This window comes from Astyanax mexicanus, chromosome 24 (assembly GCF_023375975.1).
Source record: "Astyanax mexicanus isolate ESR-SI-001 chromosome 24, AstMex3_surface, whole genome shotgun sequence".
NCBI lineage: Eukaryota > Metazoa > Chordata > Actinopteri > Characiformes > Acestrorhamphidae > Astyanax > Astyanax mexicanus.
In genome coordinates this window covers 3,862,327-3,881,625 of record NC_064431.1, presented here as the reverse complement: position 1 = coordinate 3,881,625, position 19,299 = coordinate 3,862,327, and the positions used below count along the sequence as shown (strand labels likewise).

General features: G+C 34.4%; 3 pseudogenes; 2 read left to right on the top strand and 1 right to left on the bottom strand.

Annotated features, from left to right (window-relative positions):
* The first annotated feature begins 785 nt into the window (after positions 1-785).
* On the top strand, positions 786-2,418 carry LOC111195354 (transcription factor HES-5-like; annotated as a pseudogene).
* A 5,461-nt stretch (positions 2,419-7,879) lies between these two features.
* Positions 7,880-9,806, top strand: LOC111195353 (transcription factor HES-5-like; annotated as a pseudogene).
* A 7,989-nt stretch (positions 9,807-17,795) lies between these two features.
* Positions 17,796-19,299, bottom strand: LOC125787366 (transcription factor HES-5-like; annotated as a pseudogene).

Below are 19,299 nucleotides of genomic sequence, written 5' to 3'. Positions count from 1 at the left end.
AAGCAGTTCAGTTTGTATTGATGGCTTGTGATCACCCATCTTCCTCTTGATTATATTCCAAAGTACACAGTCCTCCACTGTTCTACAGTGGTCTCAATGCTGGGGGGCGGGGCTATATACTCCTTTGGTTTGTCCACACCTGATAACAGGCAGCAGGTGCCAAAAGGTTCACATTTATCTGCACCAGAAAGTCCTATTCTATTGGAAACATTTTATCTGCTACAGGGATTTTTTATATATCTATCTAAAAAAAAAAAAAAAAAAAAAAACTAGAATTTCCCCTCGGGGATCAATAAAGTATCTATCTATCTATCTATCTATCTATCTATCTATCTATCTATCTATCTATCTATCTATCTATCTATCTATCTATCTATCTATCTATCTATCTATCTAGATGAGATAACTGTGTGCATTTACGCATCTGTGTCAGCAATAGGTGTACTGTAGCTTAAAGCAACTGAAGCTTAAAGTTCTATAAAAAATACAAAACTGTTTGTAAATAAAAATAAAAATAGTAATTTATAATGCATACTAGTTTTGGCATTTTGTTGGTAATCCTATCTTTAGATGGATTTTATATCAGATTTTATGACATAATAAACAACGATTTTCTACAATATTATTTGATATCACACCACCCTAATATGTAGATCTTGCCATTGATCTGCTCTCTTTAAAGGGTCACCACTTTCCCAGAATCACCCACACAGTGATCTAAACCCCTCACCATCACCCCCACCACCCTCCACCTGCTCCCCTGAGACACAGACATTGTCCCCAGGCAGAAGATCACTGAGCATGTGGCAGCTCCACATTCCTCATTGTCTCTCCGAGCTCTACCATTGGCTGCAGAGTGTGAGAACCTCCAGCAAGCCCAAGACCCACACATTGATATGGAGATTCAGGAGTATAAATAGAGGAGAGTCAGCCAGTGCAGATCAGACTCACTCTACACAGAGAGATCTACAGCACTGAGATCTACAGCCATGACTCCTGCAATCACTTCAGCACCTTCCATCTCAAAGGAGCTCCTCCCTCTCAACAACAAGGTAAACTGAGATCTGATTAAATGAAGAAAAAGTCTCCTTCTTTATCTACTACTTTATTCATTACAGAAGGTGTTTTGAGTGCAGTTCTCTAATCATGCTCTCCTACTGTATCTGCAGCTGAGAAAGCCAGTGGTGGAGAAGATGCGCAGAGATCGCATCAACAGCAGCATTGAGCAGCTCATGACTCTCCTGACTCCAGAGTTCCTCAACCAGCAGCCCGACTCCAAGCTGGAGAAAGCAGATATCCTGGAGATGACAGTCAGCTTCCTCAGACGACAGCAGCAGCAGCAGCAGCAGCAGCAGCCTGCATTCTCCTCCAGATCAGCAGCTGTCAATCAAGGCTTCTCCAGATGTGTCCATGAGCTTCTGCACTTCCTGTCCAAAGATGAGGTGAAGACACAGTCTCAGAGAAAACTGATGAACCACGTCCTGCAGAACCTGCAGCATCCTGCTGTATCTAAGAACAGCTTGGAGGCTGTTCAGCTTCAGATGAGCTCCTCAGACCAGCAGACCATCATCTTCAGCAAAGAGGAGAACCTGGTCGAGAGCGCTCTCTGGAGGCCCTGGTAGTGGTACTGCATTAACCTGCAGTGCCCAGAACCACAAAACATCTACAAAACAATAGAAATCTATGTTAGAATTGTCTTAAATGTTTGAAGTTTGAACTTTATGAAGGTTTCCATTTTCGGAAGCATTGTATGTACTGTCTAAATTTCTTAGGCTTATCATGTCTATATTAGAATCAATTCATTTATAGAATCAATTGTTTGATTTTACAAAATATTTAGCATATTTTGCAAGATATTCCATTTAGGAATAAGTAATGCTAACGCTAACCTTATTATATAAGGTTTAAATACATAAATATATATATAAATATATATATATATATATTGTACTTCTACTTCCTTCTATGAAGGTTGTCAGATGTAAGTCAACAAGTCTACATTAAGATTAAGACATTTTTGTTTCTTTGAAACTTTGAAAACTTTGAAATGACATTTTATCAATATGATACATGCATATATGCACAATGGCAGATTTATACCTTATTTAAGGTCATGCTGTACTTGTGTTTATTGTTTTATTTTGTGTTTATTGTGTAACACATTTTGAGGTTGACAGAATCTGTCAAGAAATCTTATTTGTTTTGTTAAGACAAATATTTGGCTTATATTAAGCATTTTATATTTCTTGTGGAAATATATTTGTTTGTCTTTTGTAAAGACTGTAAATGTCATTGAAACTCTGCTCGATTCTGAGTGCCATGTGTCTTGAAAAATCCTTCAAGCAATTGTTGTGATATGTTATCACCCATTTACTTCTTCCCATCTGGGAAAAGAATAAACAAATATAAAATTAAATACATTCATTTTGTTTGTGAATTCTTGTTCTTCTTGTAAATCTCATGCAACCAAAATTTTGACTAAATATAGAGAGTACAGGAAATTTACAATCTATAATACACTTTATAGACATCGTTTTTAAAGTTTGCAATGTCCTTTGCAATACCATAAGAACCTCCTGATGTACCACAGCAACCAGCAAAAAAACTAAATCAGAAATCTTAGAAATGCCATAGCACTCACTTAGCAACATCTTGACACGAGCACATGAAATACCTCAGAAACTTAAATTGAAGTACTAAAGTATCAAAACATTTTTGTACTTAATTCTTGAAAGTAGTAGTTTATTGTAAAATGTAGTACTGAATAATGAAGTACTGTGTTATTAGTGTAGTTGTTACAGAAAGCAGTGGAAAGTTCTCAGAGTGAAGTAAAAGTAATACTCCAGTAGATACAAGTACAGTATTTTAGTACTTAAGTACAGTAATGAAGTAAAAATAATACTCCAGTAGATACAGATACAGTATTTTAGTACTTAAGTACAATACTGAAGAAATTCAGAATTATAGAAAATTCAAATGATAAGAAATCCAAATATAGGAAAAAAGTCAATAAGATGTATAAAATAAAACATTTTACCTCTTTTTTTATACCTGTTTTACTTTAAAAAAAAAGTGTGGCACATACAATTTCTAACAGTGGATAAATAGAATGTTATATTTTTGCAAAACTTAAAGACATAGAATGTATGAATGAATACAGTACTGTGCAAAAGTTACCTTAGGTACCAAAGCACATTATTCAAACCCATTTATCTAAAAAATAAGGGTGTTCTAACCTGAAACAGATCACATATTATTTAAACAGATGCAAAAAAAACTAAATAAATACAGTAAAAATGCCCATATGGATGTGTTCAATTCCATCTGCAGCACACCTGATTGAACATCAATAAGCGCTGAAAAGAGAAAAGATTTTGCGATGTTTTAATGAACATTTAATGTAAAATATTTTTTGTATAATTGTTATTTGTATTTGATATAATAATGGGGTTTTACTGAGCTAATAAACACTTACTGCTCAGATTAGAAGCTTTTTTATTGTAATTTACACAGGTGCCTAAAACTTTTGTATACACAGTATACAATATGGTTTACAGATGACTTTAGTTTAAACATGTTTAATTTTGTTATTTTGGGTTGTTGCTAATCGTGTATACTGTATTTATCATTATGAGTCACATAAAATAGCTAAAAGTAAAGTTTTTCCTGGTTAGGACAGCAGACCATGGAACTATGAGGCAGTGAGTTCAGCGAATCAGACACACTTGTATTGTTGATTAATTGAAAGCAGTGAATGAAGAGTTTGTGGGAAACTCTCAGAGACCCCTGAGACAATAGAGATAAAGCTCCAGGGATGAAGAGAAGGAAGAGGAGGAGGAAGAGGAGGAAGAAGATGAGGGGCACAGTCTCAATTATAAAATTTTAGCACTAAACATGTACAGTATATTACTGTTGCATTATATATTAGAAATAAGATGTAGCTATATTGTATTATACTAAAGTATATCTTGTATTTTTTTCTACTTTTTAAGTTCTACTTCATGAAAATTCAGAGTTTATATTGTTTTTTAGTGCTGTACAAATGGATTCAGACCTAAATTGACTGTCTGTGGGAAAGTCGTTGAGAAATTCCAGACAATTGTTTGAATATTGAGTGCAGTTCGCCTCATTTTCAGTGTTTACCTCATGCATAACCAGCGACTTTTCAACAAGCTTGTTGGGAACTGCTTGTCCACGGAATAATTAGCATGTGAATGGGCACACTTCTTTTGTCCAGCACCCGCTCTCAATGGGCAGAGTGTGGGAAAGCTCGGGAGAGCAGAATCACAGTTCGTAATGTCATTAGCATCCTAAACCCCAGCAGGCTCCGGAGCGTTTGAGAAACACACAGAGGCACAAAGGGGCAGACCCTGCTCTGGCTGGCATGTCTCGTCATGACGTATCGCCTGAACCACCTGAATCCATAAATACTGTGAGTTTAGCTTGGCTTTCCCATATGAATATAAAGAAAGATCCTTAAACACACTGTAAAATCAAATAAGTTGACCTTACATGAGTGGAATTGATTTTGTAAGTTGTATTAAGCAATGCTTTTTTTTTATAGTATGCATAGATGTGAGTGTAATTCAATTTAGCTTAATTTAATTTAAACTTCATTAAAAACTTGTTAACTTGCTCTTACAGCCTACAACACTGAGGTCACGCACTCAATTAATACATACACACAAGATACACATATAAACCTAAGGGAAGATAGCCCAGGAGAAATGACTACACACTGACAGTGAGTGTCAGTGACAGGTGAACATAAACAGCATGCAGAAACAGTATATATTTACAGCTCTGGAAAAATATATATTTTTTTAAAGAAACTGAAAATATAATTAAGAGGAAGATGGATGATCACAAGCTATTAAACCAAGCTGAACTGCTTAACTTTTTTGCACCAGGAGTAAAGCAGCATAAAGTTATCCAAAAGCAGTGTGTAAGACTGGTGGAGGAGAACATGTGATTAAACTGTGATTAAAAACCAGGGTTATTCCACCAAATATTGATTTCTGAACTCTTAAAACTTTATGAATATAAACTTGTTTTTTTTTTTTTGCATTATTTGAGGTCTGAAAGCTCTGCATCTTTTTTGTTATTTCATCCATTTCTTGTTTTTGCAGATAAATGCTCTGAACGACAATATTTTTATTTAGAATTTGGGCGAAATGTTGTCTGTAGTTTTTAGAATAAAATGAAAATGCTCTTTTTGCTCAAACATATAGGGTTATGACAGATATTACATTTTAGAGTGCACGTACAATTCCTAATACAGTACTAAAGTATTACATTACATTATATTATATTTGGCAGATGCTTTTATCCAAAGCAACTAACAAATAATGATGTATATTTAGCAATAGAGGACATTTCTTCAGTTCAAGACAAAAAATAATAATTTGGACAGTGCCTGTAAAGAAGGCCAAAGGGAAATAGTGTGAGGACAGGAAAAGGAAGGGAAGAAGGAAATAAGGTTAGAAGTAGTTAGTGTGTTAGAGGTGTTAGGAGAGTAGGTGCTCTTTGAAGAGCTCTGATTCTCCTGATCTGGTAGTAGAAGGTAGTTAGTTAGAGGTGTTAGGAGAGTAAGTGCTCTTTGAAGAGCTCAGTCTTCAGGAGTTTATTAAAGATAGTGAGAGATTCTCCTGATCTGGTAGTAGAAGGTAGTTAGTTAGAGGTGTTAGGAGAGTAGGTGCTCTTTGAAGAGCTCTGTCTTCAGGAGTTTATTAAAGATAGTGAGAGATTCTCCTGATCTTGTAGTAGAAGGTAGTTAGTTAGAGGTGTTAGGAGAGTAAGTGCTCTTTGAAGAGCTCAGTCTTCAGGAGTTTATTAAAGATAGTGAGAGATTCTCCTGATCTGGTAGTAGAAGGTAGTTAGTTAGAGGTGTTAGGAGAGTAAGAGCTCTTTGATAAGCTCTGTCTTCAGGAGTTTCTTAAAGATAGTGAGGGATGCTCCTGATCTGGAAGTGGAAGGTCTGGATTGCTTTTCTATACTTATAAGTAACTTTACTTTTCAAAGTAAAAAATATCCATTAAAAACACTATTCTCAAATGGCAAGAACTCCAAACTGGCACTCTTTAAATAGGATAGAATTACACTGCTGTAACTCTAGCAACTAGTTAAGACTTTCCCTCCAGATGGTGAGTGATGTCAGCCTCTGCCGACAATACAGCTCAGTCTTTAACCAGCACTAACGGCCCATTCAGCACTCTCCAGCTTTTGTTCTCCATTGATCTCAGCACAGAGGACACAGTGTGGGAAACTCGGGCACGCTCTCTACTCACACTGACTGACAAAGACAAGACACAAGACACATCTGCTACATCTGGACCGCTGGCTTGCTTCCTTTTGGGGTACGCCATGAAACTAAGACATGTAGAAGCAGTTGATGTATCAGGGTGATCTCACTGTCAGAGCGTTAGGTCTCTGGAATGGAGACGTTTCAGGAGGAGGGAAAAAGAGAAAAGAAAAGAAAAGGTTCTCTGTAACAAAAGGAAGTGTTTAGAAGACTACAAGACTACACCTACATAAGCCCTTAATTGGACCACTGATACAGACCTGCATGAATAGATCATGTATATATTATACATATTATATGTATATATTTAAAATTATACTCACCCACCTGCCCACACACATCATTATCAATTACCATACAGTAAACAATAGTATATATTATTGTAGTATAGGTATGTGACACAAGTTTTATGTATATGTTAGGTCAAACTTGCCCATATACATGCATATACATAATAAAACAACAGGCCTATATTTCATAATTTATTTATTTATATTGTTGGGTGTATTACTGTATAAGAATGTTAAGAAATATTAAATAATGCATATTATTGTTGATATATATATTTTTTAAAATTTAAATACTTTTTTTCTATTTTATTATCATATATTGTTCGTACATAAGTATATAAGCAACATATACAATATATATATATATATAATAATATAATATATATAATAAATATATATATATATATATATATATATATATATATATATATACAAATGGTGAGCAAATGTTTCTTGATAAGGTGTCTTAAAATAAGCAACTGTATAGTCTCAAAATGAGTAAAGTAAGCCCGAAATCAGGCAGAAATCAGTGATTTTCTGGCTTTAATTTGGAAACAAGAAGCAGAATAACTTTTGAATCAATTTTTGTGCTTATTTTGAGTCTTTTATTTTTTAAAAGGTGAAAATTCTATGTAATACTTATTTATATCATTATTATTAAAAGAGCCAAAATAATTTTACACTAATTTAATAAATAAAATAAAAATTAATTCCCTTGAAATGAGACAGTTTCACTTAGTAAAATGGTCTTTCTTGCAGTGTACATGTTACATAGATTTTAATATGTGACAAATATCTTACATATAAGGGAATTTAAATTGACATATGTCAGGGGTAAAGTGGTCGACTGTAATCAAATATATTGAATGTTAATGTGACAAGCTCTCAATTGGAGCATTTCTATTGGTCCATCAGTGCAACTTCATTGAAAATTAACCCTATAAAATGGAAATGAACAATAAAGCTCCCATTATTCATATTGCAATAGGCATCAAACTAATTTCCCAAATTTACTTAAGTAATTTAAATATGTTTATTAAGTCTAAATTCTTGCCAAATATTTCTTTCTAACAGAGGATCACTCAACAAGATCCCTGCAGATCTCAGGTGTGCTCCACATGTGTACTGCGAAGATGAGCGTGTGCTCTGTCAGTGACATTGATCCCAACATCAGACAGCAGACCTGCTCTCTTTAAAGGGTCACCACTTTCCCAGATTCACACAGAGCTCTGAGCCCCTCTTCATCACTCCCACCCCTCCACCTGCTCCCCCGAGACATGCTCATTGTCCCCAGCTAGAAGGTCACTGAGCATGTGGCAGCTCCACATTCCTCATTGTCTCTTCGAGCTCCACCATTGGCTGCAGAGTGTGAGAACCTCCAGCAAGCCCAAGACCCACACATTGATATGGAGATTCAGGAGTATAAATAGAGGAGAGTCAGCCAGTGCAGATCAGACTCACTCTACACAGAGAGATCTACAGCACTGAGATCTACAGCCATGACTCCTGCAATCACTTCAGCACCTTCCATCTCAAAGGAGCTCCTCCCTCTCAACAACAAGGTAAACTGAGATCTGATTAAATGAAGAAAAAGTCTCCTTCTTTATCTACTACTTTATTCATTACAGAAGGTGTTTTGATTGCAGTTCTCTAATCATGCTCTCCTTCTGTATCTGCAGCTGAGAAAGCCAGTGGTGGAGAAGATGCGCAGAGATCGCATCAACAGCAGCATTGAGCAGCTCAAGACTCTCCTGACTCCAGAGTTCCTCAACCAGCAGCCCGACTCCAAGCTGGAGAAAGCAGATATCCTGGAGATGACAGTCAGCTTCCTCAGACGACAGCAGAAGCAGCAGCAGCAGCAGCCTGCATTCTCCTCCAGCTCAGCAGCTGTCAATCAAGGCTTCTCCAGATGTGTCCATGAGCTTCTGCACTTCCTGTCCAAAGATGAGGTGAAGACACAGTCTCAGAGAAAACTGATGAACCACGTCCTGCAGAACCTGCAGCATCCTGCTGTATCTAAGAACAGCTTGGAGGCTGTTCAGCTTCAGATGAGCTCCTCAGACCAGCAGACCATCATCTTCAGCAAAGAGGAGAACCTGGTTGAGAGCGCTCTCTGGAGGCCCTGGTAGAAAGAAAGAAGAAAAGAAAGGAAAAAAGACATTTAATCTTTAAAACATATTGAGTTTACCAAGTTCCATGGACTTCAAAGTTCTTCCAAGCTTGTGCTCACCTTCTGCAGAAGAGCAGGAGAGTATTTAAGTTGTTAAAACTTAACATTTTATTTTTTTGCATCATGGCAATTAGTGTAAATCTTTCTGTTTTAAGAAAGCAATGATTTTTAAAAAAATCTTCTGATTGTGAAAATATGAATTCTTGATTTTTAAAGAATGCTCTATTATTTGGTCACATTTCCATTGTAAGGATTTGTGTCATCATTTTAATTGTTTTAGAAGAATTACAGATTTTATCTCTGTTGAATATACAACAGACTGACCACACTGGTCTGATTACTGTACAACTTCATGTTCTTGATTTTTAAAGAATGTTTTAATGTCAGATTACACTTCTGTTTTAAGGATTTGTGTCATCCTGTTTACTGCATTTCTGAGAATCTCAGATTGTTAGATTATCTCTGTTAAATGCAACAGAGTATTGCTTCCATTGGGTAAATTTTTACTCACACCCTATAAAATTTAGCTTATAATAAGCTTTAATGTGTATCACATATTTTATTTAAAATTTCTTGTATGCAACAAGATCACTTGATAATGATAGCAATGTATCATTGCTTTAAATCTTTGAAGCTGCATTTCTTCAGTGAAGGATAATGTTTTTTTTAACCCTTTTTGTTTTAAAGGTGTTTGTTTTGCTAATTAATGTCATATTGATGCTTTTTAAGCCTGTTTACTGTATTCTTTCTATTGAGTAAATTTTGCTCATGTTCTAGATTCAGCTTATAATAAGCTTTTATGTGTATCACATGCTATATTTTCTTGTGCGCACCACAAGCACTTAATATTCGCAATGTATCATTGCTCTGTATCTTAGACCCTTTTCTTCAGTGAAGAACAATGTTTACTTTGCCCACTAATGTCATATTGATGTTTTGAAGTCTGTTTCCTTCTGTGAAGGCATTGAGTGTTTTAGTGATGAAACAAACCTTTCATTGAATGTATTTTAATCATGAAATGGCGAAATAAAACAATCAATGAAAATTTCTGTCTAATGATCAGTTCTTTCAGTGTGCTTGTATTAATTTACACACTTAAGGTCATATTGTGAGGTTCAGATGATAAACTAGGCGCTAATATGAAGCCTTAGCCACAAGTTGAAAACTATTAAATTATCCAATTAAAATTAAAAATCAATTTCATTCACACCCTTAGGTCAGTGTGATGTTTATCAGTTCAATTTTTAGACTTTTCTGATTGGGAGAAAAAAATTTAAATAACAAAAATGAGTATAAAACTATTTTTCTTTCATTCAGTATAGTGAAGAAGAAATGGTACAATGGTATAATCCAACTTGCACAATGCAAAAATGGAAAAATCTGGAAATAAAGACCATATTAATTTGATCATTTTTCCTGAAATATTGATTGTGAGGGGCAGAGATGAAAAAATGTAATAATAAAAAATAAATTAAAAAATATATTTTTTGTACACTAAACTACATTACAAAAATGAAATAATGAGTTCTTACATTTAATTTTTACATTTAGCCTCAAACGGTCAGAAAATTTAAATAATAAATGTTATACCAACCTTTTTTTTCAGTTTTCAGATTTTTCCATTTCTGAAATTCAAATCATGAGGGTCATAAATAAAAATTAATTAATTAATTAAACCTATTTCTTCTTAACTATGCTTAGTGGACAAGTTAAATCATTAGGATTTGCACCCAAAATTCAAATTTAGCACCAAGTATTCAAACTTGATAATCTGATAAACGTTATACTAAAGCACACAGGTCCGTTTGAATGCAAAAATACAAACATAAAAAATTGGATTCAAAACAAATTATTTTATGTTTTACATTAATGCACTGTAGAGAAAACATGTTTCATCCATTTTTCCTATTTTTAGTTTAGTTCATTTCTGTCCCTCACAATTGGAAAAATAATTTTACTAAATCAGATTTTTTACATGTTTGCATCTTGCAACAAAATAAAGTTGAATTACCATTATTTGTGTTGCAAGAAATATATATAAAAAAAAACAGTTTGAAAACCCATTTCTTCTTCTCCATTTCAAATGGACACAATGAAAAAATGACATTTTACACCATATTTTTATTACAGATTTAGCTCCATATAGTCTGAAAACTGAACTGATAAAGGTTACACTGAGCCCCTTCCTTTTGCTCATGACTTATTTAACTAGTTAACTTGCTAGCTTGTTGGCTAATAAAAAGCTACCACTCTTTACATCTTTACATTGACACTTTTCCTAGACATAACATTGGATTTTTAACAAAATACAATACAATATAAAGCCAATAGAAGGTTTTTAGCTAATCTTTAGTGCTTTAGCTAGAGTCTGTGTGAATGTGCAGAAAGTTAGCAAGCTAGCTAAATTTTATTTAGTTTAACCAAAAATGCTGGTTTTCACCTCAAACAGTTACTGACATGTATTTTTTAGAATATTAATTATTAATCTCATCGATACTGACATAAATATAGTTCTTTGCATTGTATATATATTTTTTATACGCCTATATATTTTCTATTCTTGAGTGTTTTAATTTATGTTTAAATATGTTTCTTATTGTATTGTGTAGTTGCTGCTGGATGCCCTATGGATTATCTATCTATCTATCTATCTATCTATCTATCTATCTATCTATCTATCTATCTATCTATCTATCTATCTATCTATCTATCTATCTATCTATCTATCTATCTATCTATCTATCTAGCGAGCTAGCTGTATAGTGTTATAATATTATAACACTATAAGTCTTGGCTCATTATTTCTACATACCAAACAGTGGCTAATTATGGTCACTGGCAACAACAATATATGAAGCTTCTTTAGTTAAATAGTTCATTAACACAAACTCAATTATTCTATTGTTCCACAACATCTCTCAGCACCATCCTTTAAATATTCAGATGGTTGATGGGATGTGAGGGGATGGGGATGGTTTGTAATGCTAATAACACTGGGCTGCTATTCCTGCTTCCATAGGTTTACCATACTCCTTTACATTCAGAGAATTCGGAGGGAACAATGAAAGTGTGTCTATTGAAAGGCTAATGAGATGTGGGGGTAAATCCCCCTTGGGACAATTTGGAAATGAATAGAGAAAAAGCTCACAAAACAGCTCTGTCAATGATTATTAGGGATATATTTATTACCTTAATATTTTCAGCGGTAGAGGTTACAATGTAAATGTATAAAAAATTATGGATTTATTATGAAAAAAATATTTATATATTTTTTAAAGCATAGATGGTATTTGGAGTTACACAACAATGAAAAAAACAATACATCTCTGAAAGATTTTATTATATTATATTTAATGGTATTTCAAGTTTATAGTTATAGAGTGCTTTTTTTCAGTGTTTTAAGTAGTTTCTATTTTTTTTTTTATTACATATCTTACTATTGCAATTAGGTTAATGTACAAGACACTATGCTTAACTTATGTTATTTCCTGGGGGCAGAAATAGCACTAATGTGGCAGGACATGCCATTTACAGTTGATGGTGATAAATCACATTCTATTATTTTATTTTTTGTCCAATGTCTCAAGACATTTCAAGATTATAACCAGGAATAGACAGAAAGATAAAGAATAGACAGAAATAGAAAGAACATGTTTGTGAAGACCCTATGTAATAAATTAATTCAGTTACTTTAAGTTGCACTCATTGCACACACAAATCTTTTCTAGTTGAATAGAAATGTACTGCCAATACAATAGGACTCCAACAAAAGTCAGGTTCCAGCACTTTAGTACAGAGCGTGGTAGATGTTATACAACCCTTTTAGTGTCTAGAGGGCGCTCTTGACTCATTTTAGTCAACTTGCTTTTTTCCAGCAAAGAAAAGATGATGGGATCTGCCTTTTGTCCTAAGCAGATCTGTATAAAGTATTAGAGAGGGTTAAGTAGAAGCTGGAGTGTCCTTTAAGCACCACACTTTAGTAGAAATACTAAAGTATTCAACATTTTTGTACTTAAGTATTGCAAGTTGTAGTTTATTTAAGCAATAGAACACGAGAGGGAGTGTGTTATCTCGAAATAACATCACAGCTGTGATTTGGTCGCAGGCACGAGCCGAAGGCGATAACACACGACCTCGAGTGTTCTATTGCTTTTATACAACAGTTTCTTTTTTAACTAAATAAATCAAGAAAATAAATCAAAGAACTTTAAGAAATTCTGCTTAAATATGCTTTAATATGGACTGAGCCTTCCGCCAAAAAGTAGTTCCACCACAACTTAACTACATACAGTGTATGGTTCAGGCAGACTAACACAAGACTAAAGTTAGCTTGAAAGCAAAATTGGGAATAGTGAAGGTGGTAATGTTAGGAGCGTGAAATAACGCTATTACTCTCCTCCCCTGCTCCGTGGAGTCGTCTTCAGGTGAAAGCCGCGAATTTTAGCATTTCTGCTTGTTTTGCTGAGTGGTGTTGGTTTTAGCTAGCTGGCTGGACTGTGGTTAGGTTAGCGTAGCTTGCTTTAGCTCAGCATTAACTTAGCTTAGCCTAGCCTGGCTGGTTAGCGTTCTGGCTGTAAGACGGCATTAACCGAGCGATTTTCGTTCCCTTTTTTCCACGAAAGACGAGCCAGCGCTGCGGGCGAGCGTGCCGCGGCTGAGCGCTAGTCTGTGCTAAGATAACGCTTCTGCGGGTGTCCTGTGTGTATACGCCGTTACTCGGCAACGCGTCGGCGGAGAGATACAAGTTTAGTGTGAGAAGACCGTGATGTTATCACGAAATATCATCACGGCTAGATCACTTCTCAACCAATCAGATTGTGAGGTCGGAACTAACTGTTGTATAATGTAAAATGTAGTACTGAAGTAATGTTACCGAAAGTAAATTACAGTAGTGTTTTATTAGTGTAGTTATTACAGAAACAGTGAAAAGTTCTCAAGGTGAAAGGCAAAACGGGAGCAGCGAGATCTTCTTATAAAATCAGCTTAATCTCTTAATTCACTCAGTGGGTTTAGAATAATCCCTAACATTTTTATAAGTATAACTAGTATCGGTGCAGCACATAAACAATATATCAGAGTAAAAGAATTAAACTCATCCAAAATATGTAGTGAAGTAAAAATAATGTATTTAAGTAAAAATACAGATACAGTATTTTAGTACTTAAGTACAGTAGTAAAGTAAAAAATAATACTCCAATAGATAAAGATACAGTATTTTAGTACTTAAGTACAGTAGTGTAGTTAAAATAATACTCCAGTAGATACAGATACTACATTTTAGTGCTTAACTACAGTAGTGAAGTAAAAATAAAACATACATAGATACATATACAGCATTTTGTTACTTTAGTACAGTAGTAAAGTAAAAAAAATAATACTTCCATAGATACAGTATTTTAGTACTGAGGTACAGTTGTGTACTGAAACCATTTAAAACTCACATTTTCATGAAGATTCTTACATCATCCAATGTTTTTGTATTTATAATTTGTTCAGTTCATAAAAATAATGGGATCCATTATTTTAAAAGAAGAGATGTAAATAATTCTGCACCTTTAAAACATATAATGAACCAAATGTAGATTTTTTCATTTAAACATTTTACATGAATACATTTAACTTAAATTTAAGGCTTTTTTTTACCATATAATATCCATAATTATATGGGTAGAAATATTTCAGTTGTTGATTAGTACTATTGAATATTGGTACTTAAAATGTCATGCCAAAAATACTTTTATATATTTCTATACATGTCCCTTCTCTAACTAAAGATCTATACACACGCCTATTCCCTCGTGAGCCTTTCACAGCCCACCCCAGTGTGAATGATTATGCTAATAACAACAGATAAGCAGTTTTTTTTTACCCTAATCTGCATAAGTGTGTCTACTCCCCTGTGTGCACAAAATATTTAGTAGCTGGTGGAGATCAGAATATTAATGAGCTCTGAGTGTGATTCCTGCTCCCGAGCCTTCCCACACTCTCCCCATTGTAAGAGAGGATGAAGAACAATAGACGTGTGTCTATTCTCATGCTAATGAGTCTTTAGAAGCAGAGACCACCCTTTAAAGCTTTCCTCAGAGGTTTCTTTAAAAGAGGGATGACACACGCTGACCTTTAATAAAGGACCTGTGGGGAAATGAAGAGAAAAGGCAGGTCACGCAGTTTCCCTCCTAAACTGAGTAAATGCATTAGCTGAAGACAATGTGTTTACTCAGTTTAGGAGGGAAACTGTGAGGCTTCATACAGGTGCATTTAAAAAAAAATCAAATATCATTGAAAAGTTACTTTATTTCAGTAAATCAGTTAAAAATGTGAAATTAAAATATTATATAGATTTACTGCACAGAGAGTGATCTAATTTAAGTGATTATTTAATTTTTACTTAATTTAAATGTTATATAAGACCAGCTGGTATTTTTGGCAGTTTAAACAGTGTGCCAAATCCTGCTGGAAAATGAAATCCGCATCTCCACAAAAGTTGATAGCGGAGGAAAGCATGAAGCATAAAGTGTATTCATAACTTTTTAATAGTAAAGAAAAAAAGGATCATAGAAACCTGTAACACTTGTTTCATGGAGTGGTCTGGACAAATACTGCCTGAATGATCCAAATTATTATGTGAAATAATAGTTCATTAAAAACGATTTAATTTATGATTTGTTTTTACTTTTTGACATCAAATAATTAAAAGTAACTATGTAAAATGTAACTCAAAGTACATTTCAAATTTAGTACTTTTTACTTTTACTCGAGTAGATTTTTAGATGGGTACTTTTACATTTACTTGAGTAGAATTTTAGCAAAGTAAAGGTACTTTTACTTAATTATAATTTTTTTAGTACTTTTTCCACCTCTGCTGTTTTCATACTGGGCATGCCCACTTGTCACTGGCTTGCACCGTTAGTGTGTAGTCATTTCCGCAGGGTAACCTTCTACTAAAAATAAATAAGTAAAATGTAGTGAATGTAAGCTAATAGTACTAAAATTCCCAATTAAGAGAATATTATATTTAATAATGCGAGTCTAATGTGTTTTAAGTAGAATCCATCTACTGGATTTAAGTTTATATTAAGTATGGCTTATTGAGCAAGTAATATGTTTTTTATGTTTTTTTTTTCTGGTTTTCTGAAGTTGTGAAGGAACATATTTGCATCCATAATAAAAATCCACTCCACACTGAACCCGGTTCATTCTACACTGGATCAGCTGTCAGTAAATTTTACACTTCAGCAAAGACCACAGGTGCCCAAACCTTTAGATACAACACGTGCCCTCGCCGGATTATAAAAGTACATGCACTTCTGCCTCCTCAGCAGATGTCTTGTGTCTTTTTGTTGCTGGTCAGTGTGAGTAGAGAGCGTGCCGGACTTTCCCACACTGAGTCCTCTGTGCCGAGATCAGTGCAGGACAAAAGCTGCTGAGAGCTGAATGGACCTTTAGTGATGGTTAAAGTGCTCTCTGACACCACTCACCATCTGGAGGGAAAGACCCTCACTGGCTGAGATGTGATGCGGGGGGTATGGGGTCAGAGGAGCCTAAACACAGAGTTTTATTCTATAAACTACAGACAACATTTCTCCCAAATTCCACATAAAAATATTCTCATTTAGAGCATTTATTTGCAGAAAATGAGAAATGGCTGAAACAACAAAAGTGCAGAGCTTTCAGACCTCAAATAATGCAAAGAAAACATAAAGTTCATATTCATAAAGTTTTAAAGAGTACAGAAATCAATATTTAGTGCAATAACCCTGTTTTTTAATCACAGTTTTTATGCATCTTGGCATCATGTTCTCCTCCCTCCACCAGTCTTGCACACTGCTTTTGGATAACTTTATGCCTGCACTTCTGGTGCAAAAAATCAAGCAGTTCAGTTTGGTGGTTTGATGGTTTGTGATCATCCATCTTCCTCTTGATTATATTCCAGAGGTTTTCAATTTGGTAAAATAAAAAAAAACATCATTTTTAAACTGTATATAACAGAAAATATTCCAGATATTAACATGTAGACACATATTTCACTTAGGAAATGTCTCTGTAGGCTTTTTTAGGGTGTATTTGGAACTCTGAAAATGGTGATGCGTTAAAACTGCTTAATAATTTATACATATCCGAATATATATCCCATTTCTAACATTTTAATTGAATTATTTCCTTTTTAAAATGGCCAAATTGTTAAATATTAAAACTGAAAAGTGCTTTTATTTAGACTTATCAAGAACCAACCACTGTTTTTAATGTTTTAACTTAATTGAGTTTCTACATATGTAATTATGAAGTAAACAGTAAAAAGTGTTTGTCCTCCACAATCCCCTGATTTAAACCTGATCAACTGATTTTTGTGAAGGTCAAATACTTGTTTTGTCTACATACAATATTTATATATGTGTTCCTTTATAGTTTGTATGACTTTAAAATGAATCTATACTGTAGCAAATAATACAAATTAAGAGAAAATATTAATGAGAATATGTGTCCAAACCTTTGATTGTTACTGTATTTTATGTACTTCAGACTTGATAAATGAAAGTCTCATGTTATGCAAGATGGAAATAAAAGGCAAAGCATGTGGAATTCAGTAAAATCTGTATTTTATTTGTAAATATTTTAAATATTTGTGATAATATATCACATTGTTTTCTTGACATAAAACAATATGCTCTTTATAAAAGAGAAATCAACAGATTAAAACAACAAATCTGTACAAGGATCATCACACATTTTTCTCAGTATGAGAAAATCTAGAGATAAAACATTAATTATCCAAAGACAAAAGCTGATTAACAGCCAATAAACTTATCTTTACAAAAGACAAAATCAAATTCACAAACATGAAATGAAATAAGTGAAAAAAAAAATCACTATAGGACGATTTTTCAATATGAAAACATATAAACTGTATAAATAACAGTTATGCTTTGATAACAATAGTAAAAATTCAGTGTGAATTAAAACATTGTATAAAAAAACATGACCTCATAGAGGAAGTGTAAAATATTTTCTAATATAGAAAATATCAACGTTCATGTAAAGTCTGATATCATAGTAATCTATGATTGGTAATATATTTTATCTTCTTAGAAGGTAAATTAGGATCTGCTGTAGGCAGTTATCAGTAGTTCACATGTGATTCACATGAAATTCTCATTAAAGCTGAAGAAATTTTCATCAATAAAAACCCATAATTCTCCACAGGGAAAATAAACTGTAAAAATAACAGCAAAGCAAAAGTCTAACATAGACTTTTAAAATGTTTTGATCAGAAGACATTCAGTATTTTGCCTCCTAATAATTATTTCATTGAATAATTCAACCTGATGAATTACAGATCAGGTTTAACTAAAACATTTGTATAGAAACTCATAGAGGATGTGTAAAATCTCTAATATAGAAAATATCAACGTTCATGTAATGAACAAATTTTCATCAATAAAAACCCATAATTCTCCACAGGGAAAATAAACTGTAAAAATAACAGCAAAGCAAAAGTCTAACAAAGACTTTTAAAATGTTTTGATCAGAAGACGTTCAGTATTTTGCCTCCTAATAATTATTTCTACCAAAACTTCCAGAGAATTAAAAATTAAATAAGAACGCAAATTTCTCCACAAGAGAAACAAGCTTTAAAACAGTCTTTGATACAAAGCAATAAATACAAAACTTCACCACAAACATCTAATCTAGACATTTGTAGTCCCTTCTGTTCTGCTTTTGTAGTTCATCTGATTCTGAAGGAATCTACCAGGGCCTCCAGAGGGCGCTCTTCTCTTTGCTGATGATGTTCTGCTGCTCTTGAGGGAGAACACTTTCCCTCCATTTCTGATCTGCTGACGGCTGCAGGTTCTGCAGGACGTGGTTCATCAGTTTTCTCTGAGACTGTGTCTTCACCTCATCTTTGGACAGGAAGTGCAGAAGCTCATGGACACATCTGGAGAAGCCTTGATTGACAGCTGCTGATCCGGAGGAGAATGCAGGCTGCTGCTGCTGCTGCTGCTTCTGCTGCTGTCGTCTGAGGAAGCTGACTGTCATCTCCAGGATATCTGCTTTCTCCAGCTTGGAGTCGGGCTGCTGGTTGAGGAACTCTGGAGTCAGGAGAGTCTTGAGCTGCTCAATGCTGCTGTTGATGCGATCTCTGCGCATCTTCTCCACCACTGGCTTTCTCAGCTGCAGATACAGAAGGAGAGCATGATTAGAGAACTGCACTCAAAACACCTTCTGTAATGAATAAAGTAGTAGATAAAGAAGGAGACTTTTTCTTCATTTAATCAGATCTCAGTTTACCTTGTTGTTGAGAGGGAGGAGCTCCTTTGAGATGGAAGGTGCTGAAGTGATTGCAGGAGTCATGGCTGTAGATCTCAGTGCTGTAGATCTCTCTGTGTAGAGTGAGTCTGATCTGCACTGGCTGACTCTCCTCTATTTATACTCCTGAATCTCCATATCAATGTGTGGGTCTTGGGCTTGCTGGAGGTTCTCACACTCTGCAGCCAATGGTAGAGCTCGGAGAGACAATTAGGAATGTGGAGCTGCCACAT